Source organism: Phalacrocorax carbo, chromosome 1 (genome assembly GCF_963921805.1).
Source record: "Phalacrocorax carbo chromosome 1, bPhaCar2.1, whole genome shotgun sequence".
NCBI classification, from domain to species: domain Eukaryota; kingdom Metazoa; phylum Chordata; class Aves; order Suliformes; family Phalacrocoracidae; genus Phalacrocorax; species Phalacrocorax carbo.
The window spans coordinates 76,005,337-76,023,216 of record NC_087513.1 but is presented as its reverse complement, the minus strand read 5'-3'; the positions used below and the strand labels follow the sequence as shown (position 1 = coordinate 76,023,216).

The following is a 17,880-nucleotide window of genomic DNA, read 5'->3' as shown; positions in this document are numbered from 1 at the left end:
CACTCCATGCAGTTTCTGTCAGCTAGTGCTTTGTTTTTATTCTACAAGCCAAAGCAACAGGTTATATGCATTTTGTCTATCATCTGTGAAAATGCAGACATCAGTTGATGGAAGACATAGAAGTGACTGGAAGACATGGAAGATTATTTTATGAACTTAATTGAAGATCTCATGCTGCCAGCACCAATATTATGGAAGCAGTGTGATAAGAAGTCTGTGCAATCAGATATGAGAGAATTCAATCTCCTGGAAGACATTTTCCATAGCATGAATTCAGTACCACCAAATACTGGTCTTGTCAGTATTTTGCCTCTTGCTGACACCAAGGTGACTAAAGCCACTGATCTTGTTAATCACACGGCAACCCAGTGCACACAGGGTGGACAGCCATCTTCAGGCACCATTTCTAACCTTGCATAAATACCAACAATCAGTTGGTGTCTCAAGCAGCCCTGGTTCTGGAAGCCAAGAGGCTGCAAGAGTTTCATTAGAGGAGACTGCTTTTTTAGGGTAAGGTGATCACAACGGGCTGTAACACTGCTATCACTAAACTAACATAAAAAGATTATCAAAGTGGCTTCTCCCTCACAGGCACCACTTCGGTCTTATGCTTCTAAACGTGCAAAAGAGCCCAGAAAAGCCTCCACGTGCCTCACAGTTGGAAGTTTATGGGACACCTTCAACCTTGGCATGCCCCATCAAATGCAAAAGGCGCTGCTCTATCAGTGTTGTTCATCATCTTAATCTAACTGATGTTGCCACATACTGGTTTCTGTGTTCCTGCCCAACTCCAGTAGAAAGAAGCACAAGACATTCCTTAACAAAAAGGGATTGGGCTCACACATAACATTTGCCATAACATTTTTCAGGAAGATGCCCGCCCTTCAATTATCCTGAATTGTTATGGGCATCCTTTGCTTTGAAGTTCAGTCACAGCAATACTTTGCTGTTCCTAGAAGGAACTTAAATAGCTCCAACACCAAAAACTTATGAAATCCTGTTAGTGAGGCTCACGCATCCAAATTCTGTGTTTCCAGAGCTGAAAAGTGAAGTGGAAGCTATGCAAACAGCAAAAACCAAAAGCATTTACCAGGAAAAGGAAGAAAATACTTTGTTGTTGTTGTTGTTAAGGAGAGACAGCAAAAGATTTGAATTTAAAAACCTAGACATTAAGATGAACATAACTAGATGCTTTGCCAGCTTCACAAGTAAAAGTTTTGTATGTTTATTTTGCTATTTCTCTATGCAGACACTTCAGTTGTTTCAGCCCGTTTAAGTTGGTACCGTGCTAATACACATGCACACAACAGGATTCAGCTGTCGTGTTTTCATACACACTGCAAATAATCCTGAAAATACCATTTCTACTAATCACACTGTTCCAAACAGTTTTAAAGCACATGATTGCAGAATAAAACCCTCACCACAGATTTTTGGCCTGGATTCTAAAGGAAATTAAGTTTATGTAGTAGTGTTGTTTGTCAGGCCTCACCCTATTAAATTTTCAACTTGCTAGTCAATTTTGACCACATTTGGCAGAAGGCAAAGAATCTGAATAGGTGTCACATTCCTAGATCTTTGGGACAAACTAGTATGTAGGTAGAGGAGACATCCAAATTAGCCTTACATGGAGTCAAACTCTGCTGCAAGTAGTCAACAATTCCCTGCTTTGTTTGGCGCAGCAGCCACTCTGTCAGCATCTGCAAGTGGGCATCCAGCGCATATGTTGACTCTTGTATGGCCAACATGAGAGACACTGAAAAGAAACAATGGACCAAGCCAAGGGAGGGAAAAGATAATTTGGAGATAAGGAAAAGCGAAAATGAAGAGGTCCAAAGAGAAGAATCACCGGTCATGGTGGACAGAAGGCCAACACACATGGGGAAACAAAATCGTAAAGGTTTGTCAACTGCTACCTGAGGTATAGCTGGTGGCAGCTCTTTCCCATCTCCATACCTACAAGCACAATAACATCCTTTCCCTGCCCTCCTTCCACCGCCTGGAAAGCTCACAACACACCGTTCTCCCATCACATCCTGGGCTGCTTGTTTACAAACTGTGTTTCATCTTCAAACACCCACAAATAATGCTGGATGCTACTGGGTCCATATATGGACCATTCCTTCAGCTGGCAGATGAGACAGGAACAGCACAGCAGCAACTGAGCTCATGGCTGGGAAAGGGCCAGGACAGACTAGACACACCTCAATCCACCTGCATCACAGCTGCAACAGAAAGCAAGATCCCTCTCCAGAACTGTCACCTACAAATTGCAGCCACCTTCCCCTTCATCACAGAAAAGGAGAAACGCACGCTGCATCCCACAGACCTCTTGCTAGGGAATGGAAGCAACCCAGAGGCACTACTGAAAGACAACCAAACAATACCGCCTGTAAGGAGTACAAAGGGAACAAAAGCTTACAAGCCGAATCAAGATCACTTGCAACATATTGTGGGTTGGTTTTGTCCAAGGAGCCTTCAGTATCATAACCCTGGACAGCTATTAGGGGATGAGAAGTACAATCAAATTATTCCTGCTTCAGAGAAGGGGAAGGCTGAGGGCCCGAAACAAGCAATGACTACCCTGAGAGGTGCCAAGCAGCCAGAACAGGCATGGGGAGCGTGCTGCAGAGCCAAAATGGACACCCACCCCCATGTCAAGAGCAAGGTGGCAAGGTTTATGGAATGGAGCTTCAAAACACTGGGGCTGGGAACAAGACAGAGCCTAAACATAAAAATGAAAGTATCCAACAAAAACAATAAGCCTTAAATGACAATGAATTAAAACCAACAAATGCATCACAGCAGCGCCTGAAACAGAGATGAGTGGGGATATCTGACCCCAGAGAGCAGTATCTTCACTTACAAGTTTTCCACTCAACTTGGTCCTATTAACTCTCCCACTTCACCCACGCAGTTTCACTCTCATGAAAGAACATGCAGCCCTAACCACCACACCAGCCAAACAGAAATACGAAATGCTAGTTTCATATTTCATGTGAAATGTGAATAAATAATTATTTCATATTTAATTGGTTGGTTGGTTTGTTTTGTGGGAGATTGTTTGGTTTTTTGAGGAAAGAGGCAAACTTTGTTTAGACTCTAAAATGAAAACTGGATGTGAAAGAACTACTTACAAGACACTGGGGGCAAACAAGTGCAGCATTAAGTATGTGTGTGTTGTATCTTCATTTAGAAATCACCTAATAATCATCTTTCCCGTGAGGGACAGTTAACATTAGAAGCCACAAACATTCTACACAAGGATGTCTCTGTTAAACATCCTACATATGGGCCAGTCAGTTGTGGGGCCAGTCTTGTTTAATATCTTTAGCAATAATCTGGATGAGGGGACTGAGTGCACCCTCAGTACGTTTGCAGATGAGACCAAGTTGGGTGGGAGTGTCAATCTGCTTGAGGGTAAGAAAGGTCTACAAAGGGACCTGGACGGGCTGGACTGATGGGCCAAGGCCAACAGTAGGAGGTTTAACAAGGCCAAGTGCCGGGTCCTGCACTTGAGTCACAACAGCCCCATGCAACACTACAGCCTCGGGGAAAGTGGTTGGAAAGCTGTCCAGCGGAAAAGGACCTGGGGGTGCTGGTCAACAGCTGGCTGAACATGAGCCAGCAGTGTGCCCAGGTGGCCAAGGCGTCCAACAGCATCCTGGCTTGGATCAGCAACAGTGTGGCCAGCAGGAGCAGGGAAGTGATCATGCCATCGTGCCCCTGTACTCGGCACTGGTGAGGCCACACCTTGAATATTGTGTTCAGTTTTGGGCCCCTCAGTACAGGAAGGACATTGAGTTGCTAGAGCGTGTCCAAAGAAGGGCAAGGAAGCTGGTGAAGGGTCTGGAGAGCAGGTCTTATGAGGAGCAGCTAAGGGAACTGGGGGTGTTTAGCCTGGAGAAGAGGAGGCTGAGGGGAGACCTTATCCCTCTCTACAACTACCTGAAAGGAGGTTGTAGCGAGGAGGGTGTTGATCCCTTCTCCCAAGTTACTAGCAATAGAACGAGAAGAAATGGCTTCACGCTGCATCAGGGGAGGTTTACATTGGATATTAGGAAAAATTTCTCCACTGGAAGAGTGGTGTGGCATTAGAAGAGGCTGCCCAGAAAGGAGGTGGAGTCACCATCCCTGGAGGTATTTAAAAGATGTGTAGACGTGGCACTTCAGGGCACAGTTTAGGAGACATGGTAGTGTTGCGCTGACAGTTAGACTTGATGATCCTAGAGGACTTTTCCAACCTTCATGATTCTATGATTCTATGTTCCTAGAATCCAGTAATTTCACAAAACAGATTTAACTGCTGTGTAAATTTTGGGCCACAGCAAAAAGACTTCCAAGGTCACTTAGTCTGATTGTCTTCCAGCATGTAAACTGGGGGAAGGACCATCTTCAGGAGTATATTCTGACAGATGGTGGAGCACAGAGAGACCCTATCCCCTGCACAGAAGGGCAGGGTGAAACCTAGGCCTTCCACTGGAAGACTGCAGAGCCCATCCCCTCAAGCCATACCCAGGAGCATGTTGCTGTCTCCCAGAGGAGACGGTGGAAGCAATGGGGATGGGAGAAGCAGACAAGGTCTTTTCAGATAAAGTCACCATCATACCTCTCACCTTCCACAATCCAACCCACTCCTGTTACCGTACATAGTGTTTTACTCACATTAGAGCCCTCTCCACAGACAACATGAGAGGTTGCTTCAATTATGAAGTCAGGATATAGAGAAAAGGCTTTCAGGTGACAGCATGTTTCTGCCTCTGTTCCTTTCATTCTGAAATATCCCCCAAGAATCCTATAAATTTGTGGAGGGCAAAAAATAGCCTCCCATACTTGACCAAATAGTAAAGCAAGAGTTGTGTTTTATCTATACAGAAAGTCATCACTTGCAAAACCACAGGTCTTTATGGGGTACAGTACAAAGGAATACATAAGAATACAGGTAAGTTGTTCTGAATTTGTACCCCAGTAGTTTCCAGTGGCTCTCTTAACAACTGACTGTTTATGATCACAAAAGCACTTAAGACTTTCATTAGGAACACGAGCACTGCCCCAAAAAGAGGCAAAGGCCATTTTACTTAGATTTCCACAAAAAAAAAAAATCTAGCTACTGAGCTCCAGCACAACTTTCACTTCCCATTCATTCCTGATTTACGGCCTTGTGCACAGTAAACAGAGTTTAAAAGTCAATAATTGAACCATGAGCATCCTGGGGCCTTGTCACTGGGGAAAACATTTTACTGTAACAACCACCAGCATAAGAGAGTCATCTCATTGAACAGTCCAGGAAGAGGCAAACCATACTGTTACTTTTGTGTAACTTGTCAAGGTAACTCCTTAGGTATAGCACACCTCTAATGCCAGCAAAGACGAGGCCTAGTAGATGTCAAACTTGCAGAGCCCCTCAATTTGGAGGAGGATGCAAAGCAAGTTAAGCATCAGACAGGACTGCAAAGGCAACACTCTACAGAGGGTGATCTAGATGAACCAGAACAGCATGAGAAATTAAGTGCAGAGAAGAGACAGACAGATGGGGAAGAGTCTGTATGAGCTGCGTGTGCCACACTGAACAGCCTCCTGCACAGAGAAGCCAGCTACCTCTCTTCTGCAGAGAAACATGTCTCAAACACAGGGCTGTCAACATGCAACACCATGTTCTTTTTTAATTCAGGATTTTTTTCCCCTTCTTTATGCAAGCTGAGGACCCACAGGCTGAGAGATCACCTGCTACAAGATGAAATTACTAAGACAGCTTACTGCAGGTCCTGCTGGGCTCATTAAACCACAGTAACCCTCACACATACACGGCAGCAATGCAGCTGGTGATAATGCATTTCCCCTTCCTGCTTACATCACCTATTCTTATTCATTAGAGCGGTTATTATAATCTTTATACAGAACTCCTTTATGTAGTCTAATTTGCCAAGAAGTAATTACTGTCCTCTTCCCCTGGTAATACAAATGAGACAGAGCTGTAGAGTGATTTAATTTGCCGTTTATTCCATGGCTCTCCTTTCCAAAAGTTTCTTTCAGATGTTCTGTATGAAGCCAAATATGTTGGGTCATTAGAAAACATCACAGAGATATGCAGTGCTTCATCAAGTTTTGTGTGGAAAAGATGAATAATTTAGGAAGCTGTATATCTCCAAGTTTACTTGGCATTTCTTGCCAGAACAAATCCATGAACTTCCTTAAAAAAAAAAAAAAGAAAGTACTGAAGAATTAAACTCCATTTACCCTGCTCTGAGTGGAGAGTTGATCTGATGCTCAGAGTCGCATCCATGTAAAACAAGGACAGGAAAGGAGAGCATAACAGACACCCTCTTACAGACCTGTACCACACACAGAAGGACAGCAACGTGGATCTCAGTCTGCCCCGGCTCGCTTCATCCCCGGAGTCGCAGCAATGCTATCTGGTAATTACGCTGCAGTGTGGTCTGGCAAGCCACAGGCTTCTGGCTTCAGGTTCAGGGCTCTACTGCCAACTCATCTGGGGGCTCCAGCACATCTCTTTACCATATTGTTTCAGGCTTCCCTCAGGGAAAGCAAGAAAAGACAGTCTGAACCCAGAGCTGTTACCCTATGTTAAGACAACCACCATCCTGTCCATGCAATCCAAACTTTGAAGGCCAATCTCATTATAGCTTTTTCAACATTTTGTTGGACAATAAATATCCCAGGTGCCAAAAAACTTACTGCTGAAATAATCGCTGTCCTGCACTACCACTCCCTACAAGTGAGCTGAAAATTGGGAATACAGATTTGTACCCAACCTTCCCTGTAATTCAAGAGTGTTCACGACACATTATTTTGCTCCTGGCTGAGTCCTAGTCCTTGCTGAGCCCTCAAAAACTCCGTAAATGCTCACCAATGAAAGGAAAACAAATAATTGGCTTACAGCTCCTTATTACATGCAAACCTCCGTTGCTTTAGCTGTTTAAAACCATCCACCCCAAGCAAAGGAATAGGCTGTATTTACAAACTCTGAACCACAAAAACAGTACTATTTAAGACAAAAGGGAGAACACTTTTTAAGGAGTAGAACAATTCAGACAATTGATATTTGCAAAGACTACCTTCTGCATACCTCTACACTTCTATGTTTCCAAACAGCCTTCCCATACTGCAGTGAGTTTTGTGTAATTAGCTAGGTACAGAGAAATTTAGTTGTACTGTATTAAAAATTAAGATTTTACTATCCAAAGGCTCTACCACTTTTAATTAAAATTTCCCATTGTAAAGTTGTTAAGACTATGCAAATCCATGCTGTGAAGTCAGCCCTAATAAATGCACAGATAATCTTTGAGCCTCCATACAAGGATGCTGATACAGAGTCAAAAAATAAGTTTCGTTAGTACAGAAAAAAAACCAACCAAACAAATACACAAGGGTCCAGGAAATGGCTTAAGACTGAACTTCACATAATCCATCCTCAGTGTCTTTTCAAAGCCACTGCAAGTCTCCTCAGCTCCTTGTGTTATTAGAGCACTTTACAACAACATTTTCCATCAGATTTGCAGCAGATTGAGGATTGCAGCTGGGATTTCCAATATGGCAACTGCACAAACCAAACCCAAGAAGAAGCAAGACCCAACAGTGCTGCAATGTCAAGTGAGAGAGCATTGAACAAGATCAACAGGAGAGTTTGCTAACCCAGGCTAACACCAACCATTTTCCGTCTGAACATAAAGGTGCCTCTTTTGATTCAAAGGCCACTTTTTACAGGGTTATAGGACTGACTTAATGGAGCACCACCTAAACATCCACTTCCTTGAGCCAAGGCTGGATTAGTCCCAGAAAGCCAAGTTCTGAAGCTCATATTTGCACATCATGAAAGCAGAAGGAAAAGGTGCCAGGGTAGGGTTAAACCAATTTTGAGTGTTTTCCGAGTCCTTTCATGTTGGTCACAGATCCTTTATAGTCAGAGTCATGAAGACGCGGTCTAGTCATGAACCCCGAGGCAGAATGATCCAGATTTACAGGTAGCCACTGATTCAGGAGCTGGAGCTGTTTGCTCCCCCAGGCAGCTGCAGTTCACCCCAAGACTGTCCAAAGAGGCAGGGTGGGGTGGGAAAAGGAAGGAAAACCAAAGGAAGAGAGAGGGGTCATGTGGCCACCCACAAACCATCCCCAACGAGGCTGCCTCTACACCTGAGCTGAAGGGAGAGGCTCTCCCTGCCAAATGGCCATCCTGCCACTCTCCTGCTCCAGCCTGCTTGGCCAGGGAGGGAGAAGGGCTGCACAGCAGGCAGGCACATCTGGGAAGCAGCTCCCATGGGTGGCTGCCACCTCCAGTGGGGCAAGATTGCTCTGGGCTGGAGGGGGCAGCAGGGAGCTCTGGCACAATCCCTGGCCAGTCATCCCTCCAGCTTTGCTTGGTCTAAATGTGATGGGGCTGATCATCCAGCTGAGCGCCTACAGCAAAGTAAACTTAAAGCCCCATGCGGCGTTATAGCTGGGACAGCTGGGAACTAATTTTGGCAAAGTGTGGGGCTTTCTGGAAAGCAGAGCCAGGAAAACGACAAATAAAGGCCTATACAATTTGTCTCACTGGTCCTCTCAGTAGCCATTTCATTACATCACTATTTTCCTAACTAATAAAGGTCAAACTATAATTTTTATTTTAGATTTGTAGTTTCTTTCAAATGGAAAATATTCTTATGCCAGGAAGAAGCAAAAAGGAGATTTATATGCCCTACAGATACTGTAGCAAACTCAGTTCAGAAAGAAAAAGAGAAATATTTCCCTAGCCTTTTTAAAAAGGGATAAAACAGTGAACAAGAAGCCAAGATTATTAGCAGACAGAAAAAAAAAAAAGAGAAACAAAAGAGCAATAAGATCCTTTATTCCCAAGAGCTCCTTCTAAATAACTTAGGAGACTCCAAGCAATGCAGCTGTACTTCCTCTGACCTGCAGCGTTCGGTTTGGGAACAGGAGGAAGGTCACCGCCTCAGAACAGCTCAGTACACCCACACCACGCATGCAGAGCACTCAGAAGTGTGTTACACCGGGGCAGAGAACTGAAAAATACTGTGAGAAAGTCCCTTCTCGTGGTGCAGGAGTGGAGGACTGCTGGTCTATGGAGCAGTCCTGCAAAGGGCATCTGCTCAAGCTTGTACACAGTAGCAGGCTTCTCTCAGGACTCCTTCGGAGCAGAGTCTGCAGCAACAATGGGAGACAGAAAAGCTCTCTCACAACACAAAGCTAAGAGAATGCCAACCAGATAATATGCTTGTGCTGTTCTCTCTCAGCGTCAGGCAGGCTGGGTATTTGTAAGAGTGATACTACTAAGCAGAAAATTCAGTTAATGATGAACCACACTGTATTAGCATGCTTCTTGCTATAAAAAGCGTTTGAAAAGGATACAAGCAGCTATACACACAATATTTTTCACAATGCACACATAGCCCAAGGAAGGACACTTGACATAATATTGATAGGCAGCCACTTCTGAGGCAAGACAGACTTTGAACAGCATTGCAGCAGGAGGGTAGGGTACAAAGAAAGAAAATGACAGAACACTACTAAACTGCTGCAGGACTTAAACAGACTAATTAGCAGAGTTTGTCTACATTGAAAAATTAACTCAGGTGTTGCCCCTAACTTGACCTCCCATCTGCATCTTTAATTGCAGCACAGCACTTTTAACTTGAGTTGGCGGGAGACGCAGGCAAAGGTTTTACTAAGCACATTTAAGCAACACCTAAACACCAGTGCAAGCAGGCAAAACTCAGGGATCCCACTAAGCCCTCCAAGTTCTCCCTGCTATTTTCCTTCTGCCACATGCACAAGAAAAACACCCTTGTACCCTGTGGACTAATTCAGAAAGCAACCAAACTTTTTTTATGCATATATTTGTATATAAATATTTACAGAGATTATATCTATATACTTACATTTAAAGTTTAGTGCTATATATAAATACAGCAGAGCATTCAGACCCCTTGGCATCCTGCAAGCACAGATACTGCTATCCAGGGCAGTAACCTTCCTTGATTGCTTGAGCTTGACTCTCTCAAAAGGGGTCAGCTCTGCTGTGATACACAGCTGGGACCACCTCTCCCCACAAACTCTTCTCTTTGGCCACTCACCAGGGGAGGGCTGGCAAGAGCACCATTTGGGGTTCCAGGCACACAAGCCCTTGATCACTATCAGGATCCAGTAACAAGCTCCATATACGTGGGCAAGGCTGCTACGGGCTTAACTCAGTTCTGAAGGATGTCAGCAGGCAGAAAGGAAGTGAAGTTGCCGGTCCCTGTGGAATAGGAGGGGGAGGTAACAGTTATGCTTGCCTAGGGCAAGGAGCCATTGCACTCTGACTCAGGACCCCTTGCGTTGGAACCCAGCCAGAGAGCCCAAATAATAGTCCTTCTGCTCACAAAATCACCGCTCAATCGTGACTGGTCACAAGCTGTCTGGAATAGTTTTAAACTCATTTAAAATACAATGGGGGAAAAATTCCCATCTCCCGTCACCCCGAGAAGATATTAAATAGATGCTTTCTCCATTCTTGCTGTTTTTCATTACTCACCAACAACTAAATGCTTTCTTCAAAATTGACAAATTTTAAAGTATTGGGGTTTTTTAATGTATATTTTTATACTTCTTCCCTGCACATGATGCCATTGGAAGCCTCTAAGCATTGCATATGCACAGATATGGAAATTTTCCTTTTCCATGGATTAAGTGTCTGCACTGTTTCTTTGAATCATCCAGCTTGTGTCTTTTACGGGAAATTAAATTAACACAAAGCAGCTTTTAATAATCATAAGAGCTCTCTGACAATTCCATTTGCAAAAAGACAGACTAGCATTCTGCATTACAGTAGATGTTTATCAAGCGCTTTGACAGAAGATCTTGTTCAAAGCTTTGTCCAGAAATTTAACACCACCCCATACTATTCCAGCGATGCAGTCAATGAACAGAAAACAACGACAAGAGCACAGCCAAGCAACCAATCGCTCTGTTCACAGGCTAAGTTGCTTCAGTCTTCAAATCTGGAAGTCTCTGGGTACCAGCTAACGTAATCCAACTGAGCCGTAGCCAGGATCAACTCCGTAAAGGCAAGTTAATACTGATCTGCTGTATTCTGTTTTCCTAAAATGAAGCCAGCTCTGCACTGCCAGAGGCCCCAGCCTTGCGAAGGAGGGAGCCTGTTGGTTCCACCCCCAAAACCTGCACAGGGTCTCAGCAGAGACTCCTCAGTACAGGTCACCTCAGAGGATGCACGTGAGAGTGATGAGGGGAATAGAAGCAGAGAAAGACAGACAGCATCCGGGTATAGAAAGGACTCAAAAGAACGAAGAAGCCAAGGACAAAGCCTGCTACATGCATGTGGGCAGTTGCCCCTACCAAATACATAAAACATGGTCAGAGGCAGCTGCCCAAACCACAGGAAAGCCCTCACTTCAACATACTGACCTCTCCACATGCTGCTTGATCACTTCTGCCTCCCTGAAAAGCGCTGCTGCTGCTCAGCCGCACGGTCTGCGAGGGCTCTGCACACTACGCAGTCAGGCAGCCCTGGGTCAGAGGAGCTCAGGGTCCAAAAGTAGGAACAGACAACAGGCCTGATAGCAGGAAAGCAGTGAAAACGAGGGAGGCAACATATCCCTGCCTCAGAAGGATCAAGCTGTGGAGTGAGAAACAGAGCTTAGCCTGGCCCCATCCACCCAGCAGCAGCTCCAGCATGACCACAACTAGCTTTTATGTTGTTTTGTAGGAGACTATTCCAAACAAATATTCCTTAAGGGGGGAAAAGAAAAAGAAAGATGCATCAAGTAAGACTTTTGGGAGAACCACTTTTCTTCCCGGGTTCATGGGCTTTAGCCTAATTTAATAAGCTGTCTTTCTAAATGCCAGAATAACATCTCTCCCTCTCAGTACATACACAGCTGGACATGGATCTTCACAACCCAACAGACAGCATCTGCATTCAGCTTCACAGATGTGAATTATAATAGGAAATCTTGAGAGGAAGCCTCCCCTCTGGAAATCCAAATACAAGTAGCTAATACGGTCCCAATGCTGAGCATAGGGCCCACAGGAAGGAGGGACCCCCATATGCAGAGTTAGAAAGTTCCTTCCTCACCACTAGCAGTATTTCCTCCATCCTTTATCCCTAAGCAGTGTTCTTGAAAAAAAAAATCAACATGCAAGCTTCAGATGCTGTAATACAGAATTGCTCCTTTTCTCCAGTACAGGTGCTATTAGCGCACAGGATCACAACTAAGAATCAGTGTTTTGCTGGGAAACTGCCTCTCCTTGGCCCATCACAGCTCTGCAGAAAGGCTGCAAGCCTGTTTACATCCACCATATCAGCACGGTCTCCACGCGTGCAGGAGAGGCAGCTGGACCACGTGGGCACTGCTTTCGCATGGAGGAACGCTGCTCTGTATCCGTGCTGACCTGTGGTTTGAAATTCCTAGGTGACATCCATCCCTTTCCACTCCCAGCCCTGTGAGTAGCAAGTGGCTTTGCAAACCCTCCAGAGCATCACAGTGCTCTGACTGTTCAAGCCCAGCATAAACCAGACCTTAAAATTGCACTGGTCCATCTCCTCCCTTCACTGCTCTTTGACACCAGCACACATCACAGAGCATGGAAATTTTTGTATGCTTTTCATTCCTCACAAGGCCGAAAACCCTCACTGGGAGAAATCTGCCCACTCCAAAGACACAAGTCAGCAAAGCCCTGAGCCCCCAGAGGCTCTTGCCTCCATTCAGGGAAAATCGTCCCGGCCTCTGAGGCTGTCCTTGATGCCATCACTGCTGGGAAGTCCACCATACCCTCACCGCAGTGCTGGCAAAAAGGGGACAAGAGCCTGAGCCAGCCCCAGAAACACTTTTTCCCGCAGTCATGGGAAGTGCCAAGCTCCCTGTTGACACTTTGGCTACCAACTGACCTCCAGCATTCCCGCCCCCCACAAGAAGCTCTGCAGCAAGAACAGGGCCGTCACCTACCCACCCACTCAAAGGCTGCCCCAACCAGATTGTTTTCCCTTGCTTTCCTGATCCCTGCCATACACTTCGTCAGTGCAGAGCATGAGGAGGAAGAAGGCCTACCAAAACAACATACAAAATCCCGCCACGTACGCGAACCAGCTTGCCCATGTTAGCAGGGCACACAAGCTGACCTCTCCCTCCCCTGCAGGAAGGCACGTGCAGGTCCATAGCCACAGAATCACCCTCAGCACGCCCACATTTAGCTACCTTACTTCATCACCAGCACCCCTCTGCCTTCTTATACCCACAGTCCTCTCCTGTAAGTCTGCCTCATTTCTTGCAAACGCCTACACAGTGAGCTTGGCGTACTGGCTTGTCTCAAAACTTCATCAAGCCTCATACAGGCACAGCCAACTTTTCAAGGAGGATTCACTTTTCATTCTTCATAGTCTCAAAGCTGTGCAACATATTAAGTCCGTGCTGTAACCTCCTGTTTATCGCAGAACGCGTAACGCAGTTTAATTTGGATTAATTTCACGTATGGTTTCTATCAGACCCCAGAGAACCTCTGGCTGCCCTTGCACTTCTGTATAAACATCAAGCAGATCCAGGCATGAGGCTCTAGATATGGGAAGCGAAGTCTCTGCCTCAAAGCTTTACAGGGCAAGCTAGACAAGAAGGATTAAGGAAAGGACACCACAAATTATCGCATTCTGAATTTCCCACGCACCTCTGGGAGACCGGAGGCTGCAGTACAGAGGGGAGGGACATGCAGTTAGAGGACAGACCCCATGGTGGGTGCCAGCGCACGTAAGGAGCATGTCCACCAACGGGGCCCATGGAGGCCTCTGAGGATCACACACGCTCTGGCTGCTGAGGCCACTCTTCCTCTCCACTGTTCTCAGAGTGGCCATCAGGACAGGGGATGCTGGGTCCAGCTAGGCGGCGGCACAGCGATGTAGGCTTGCAAACAGATAGCCGCAACACCAGGGATGCCAAGGGGCAGCCAGCTAGCTGAGCACACCCAATCTAAAACTTCACAGCCTGGAAGGGTCATCTTTTGTTATACTTACGTCAAGTGACAGTATTTTGGACTGTGCTGCTGTATCCTTGACCCTGTGATTTCTAACCCTTAAGCCTGCAAGGCCACCTGTTCTGCCATAGCTGGCTACAGAGGAGCTCCCACCACCCAGCAAGCCCACCTCTACCCCCACTAGCCCAGCCCAGTCTGCCCCAGGTCCTCTGTGGGGCCTGTTTCCTTGCCTCTCACTTCCAGGCTCAAAGACTTCAGCAGCAGAGACCCCACCATCCCCTCCATGCAGGGGGACAGTATCACGATGTCCTCCTGCCTTCACCAGCCATCACCCTAACATCTCACCCAGACAAAGAGGACCACAGCAAAGGCATCTTCACTGAGGCCATCACTGGGTCTCCATCCCTGTTAATCTCTCTCTTTCCAGAAAAACACAGCAAGTCAGACACGGCAAGTTGAGGTCGCACTAAAAGCAAAAGCAGGATTTTCATTGCCTCTTCCAGATATTTCATCCACTGCACTGTGTTCTCTCACTTTGCTTACAGCAAGTAACATCTTACCCACAAACTGCCCAATGGCTTAGGGCAAAAAGGACAGCAAACCCAATGCAGCTCAGAGGAAAGGCAGTAGAGTCCCATTTCTTCCTTTTAACACAGAAGAACAGACATAGACCCCGTTTTGCTCCTAAATGCACACTCAGTGGGAGCTATATGAACACAGCTGGATCTAAGGAAGGGGAATGTTGTTCCCCACCATGTGCAACAGTAAAGCCAGGCCCTAATTGCCACAGCCATAGAGAGATGATATAGCACATTTAGAAAGAAGAGGAATTAACTGCAATATCGCAGCCAAATTCCAATTTAGCATCAGCAGTCTAGCTGGATACACTGTCCTAAACAACTAAACATCCCTGCCCCTTCAGTCCCTCCCCTCCACAAGAGGGGCTGCAACACATCAGTATATCAAGGCAAGTCCCTACAGAAACATCGTCTTGTTTCAACCACTTCTGCATTTACAGATGCCTGACAGTAAGATTAGCCTTGCCTAAACATGGCAGACCTAACTCTGCAGCCTGTTATTTTTATGCCATGCCCCAACGTGAACAGAGCAGCATAAGGCACAGAGGCACACCAAGTGCATCCTCACGTATGTTTTGACAACTGCATTTTCATACCAGCACTGGGATTCACTAGGAGCAACGTGACTTTTCAGGACAGCATGTCAAACAGTCTCTCTCTGTAGAAACACATCAGGGCAAGACATTTGTTGCAAGAAATTCACACACCAACCACAATTTTTGTTCATCATATCTCTGATCTTTTTACTGATAAATGAATAAATTATCATTTACATCAAAGGCAAGATCTCCAGTTGGAGGTTATTTACTTTCACCTCAATCACAGCAGCTTTGGCAGGCCAACTCAAGATACAGATGATGTACAATCCAAGCAGCGAGTGCTCACATGCTGAGAACTGTTCAGACAGGAATAATTCAATCTTTTTGTAGTCTCACCCTGGCTAATTTGCCACAAGCTGTCTCTTTTCAGATGCTACATGAAACACGAGAAAAAAAAAAAAATCAACCAGGATTAAGCTGCTACATTTACAATCAGTTAATCTACCGAGAGTTCAGGTCAGCTAGTTTTCTATGTAAAACAGATTCTTTTTTTTTCAGCTTCACAGGGTTAAAGGAACAAAAATTTACCACAGTAACCAAACACTTCTCACTGGACAAGTGTGCAGTGATTACTTAACTAATGCAAATGATTGTTCAGTCCACATGCGAGGAATGCACGGGATAATTGTAGGGCACCCTCTTCCACTAGCATTTTACAAGTACTTTCTAGGTAGCTATGGAGACGTTACAGCCTTCTTCATTTTGCTGTCATAACTAGACAGCTATTGATTTCTTTGTAAAATTCCTTGGAAGAGTGGAGAAGGAAGGGGGAGTTTTAAGTACCACAAGGTCTGAGAGCAAGAAGCTGAAGAAAATGGAAACAGATTTCAGATGGAGACAGCAGCATGGTGGCTCCTTGCAAGAGGCAGCCTTGAACTCCAGGTCCTGCTTTAGTAATTCTGAAAGTAAGGAGTAAATATGCATCACTATATAGTATGCCGGCAACAGAGGGACAGCCTCTGACAGCAGCTCAAGAGCTTGCCATAAGCTGAACAAACGCTGGTCCTCAGTGGCCAATTCCAACATGATGCCCAAAACAATCCCAAGAGAAATGCCATTCAACATATTGACATCTCTATGATCAAATGCTTCTGCTTATGCAGATTTAAGACCGCACATCATGACAAGCACGTCTGAAACCTGAGATACCGACCTGGAAAACACTGTGTCACACAGATAAGGACATGCAAATAATTACATATTTAGGTCCCATTCAGAAACTCCCCCGGTAATGAGAACAACAGATCAGGCTCATAATAGATTTTTCCCTTTGGATAAAACAGAAAGGAAAGCCTGTTTGACCAAAATATTTTTCTTAAATTCACCTTAGACCCAATCACAACAATGGAGCCAGAACTTGCAGAATTATCTCCTCCACCAAGCTGCAGGAAGTTTACCAGCACCACCCTGAAAACAAACCTCAGTCTTCACATTGCCACATTGCATTTAAAGCCTCACGGCTGTTCACCAAATGGATGCGGTCAACCAACACCGCAAACAGAGGGAAAGCAAGCAAGACGCTGCCACTGCAGAAGTGTTTGCACCTATGACAGACCTGTTAACACTCCCTTCATGTAACACCCACCTGTGTATGCAACTGCATCATCAATACTGCTTTATTAATTCATGTGAAGGCTTGAAATCAAGGAAGGATTAATCATCCTTTAAGCTCCCCAGGAAGCGGCTGAAGAGTGTCATTACTGCCCTCGGGGTGTATGGGTGCCACCAGCCACCGTGGGTGGAAGCGCTTGGTCTAGACAGCACACAGACACTTTCACAGCTCTCAGTGACAGACATCGGCGCACGTTGACAATGCTTTGGTCACAGCTTTGCCATGTACTTCTGAGGCTGGTGCTACTACCTGGCGGCCAGCAAGGCCACACAGCCCCAGTGCCCACCAGTGCAGGGCTACACTGGGCATGGGGCAAGCCAACCAAGGGGAAACACCATGGGGCGGCTGCAGGAGTCACCCCATCCCACAGCTGGCTGCTCCCAGATGTTTCTGCCACTCCACCACCACCAGCAGCATCCCAGTTTCACAGCAGTACCACAAATCTGGTTGTATGCCCCACCAGGCGCCAGAGGCATGCCACACAATTGCAGCATCCCCATGCCGTGGGGCACAGCACATCCGCCCCTGCTGCATGCCTCCCTCCGGGGTGCTGGGGCAGGAGGGGCCACATCCGCACCCCCAGCACAGCAGCAGTCCTCCTGCTCACTCAGAAAGCAGAGCCACGCTGCACACACCACCCTGGGGTCCCCCACCAAAATGGGCTCCAGCCCTCCCAAGCCAGGGCAGCGGGGAGAGACATGTACTCCCCCATGGTGTCCAAATTCCTGGTAGTGCTGCATATCCTAAGGAAGGCCCCAAAAACACATTCCGGCGCCAGCACCATCAGAGTTTGCATGGTCCTGCCTGGCACTACACAGGAGGTCCAACGCCAACTCCAGGATGAGCGAGGAAACCTCCAAGAGGATACTTCTGTTCAGGACCTGTTAATTACATGTTTCACATCCAAGGGAAGGTGTAGTCCAAGGTAAGTCACTATATGCTCTTTTTGCAGGAGGGGGAAAAAAAACCCCACAAAACCAAAAAACCAAATAAAACCCATGAAATATGGAAAGAAATCTAAGCCTAAGACAAAAAATTCTTCTTTATTGAAATAAGAAAAACAGCCTCTTAGAGCCAAATTAAGCTTAGCCAAGAAACATAAATATGCATTTCT

At 45.9% G+C, this 17,880-nt stretch overlaps 1 protein-coding gene across 13 annotated transcripts in view; it reads right to left on the bottom strand.

Moving 5' to 3' along the window:
• Nucleotides 1-17,880, bottom strand: part of PPFIBP1 (PPFIA binding protein 1) — a 116,453-nt gene that overhangs the window by 89,665 nt on the left and 8,908 nt on the right. Inside the window, exon 1 of one of the 13 annotated variants that reach the window (XM_064460539.1) lies at nucleotides 15,329-15,450. The exons of the other annotated variants lie outside the window; for them this stretch is intronic. The gene's annotated coding sequence lies outside the window, so the exon portion shown is untranslated. Of the gene's footprint in view, nucleotides 1-15,328; nucleotides 15,451-17,880 lie in introns of those variants that run through there. 13 annotated transcript variants of the gene reach the window in all.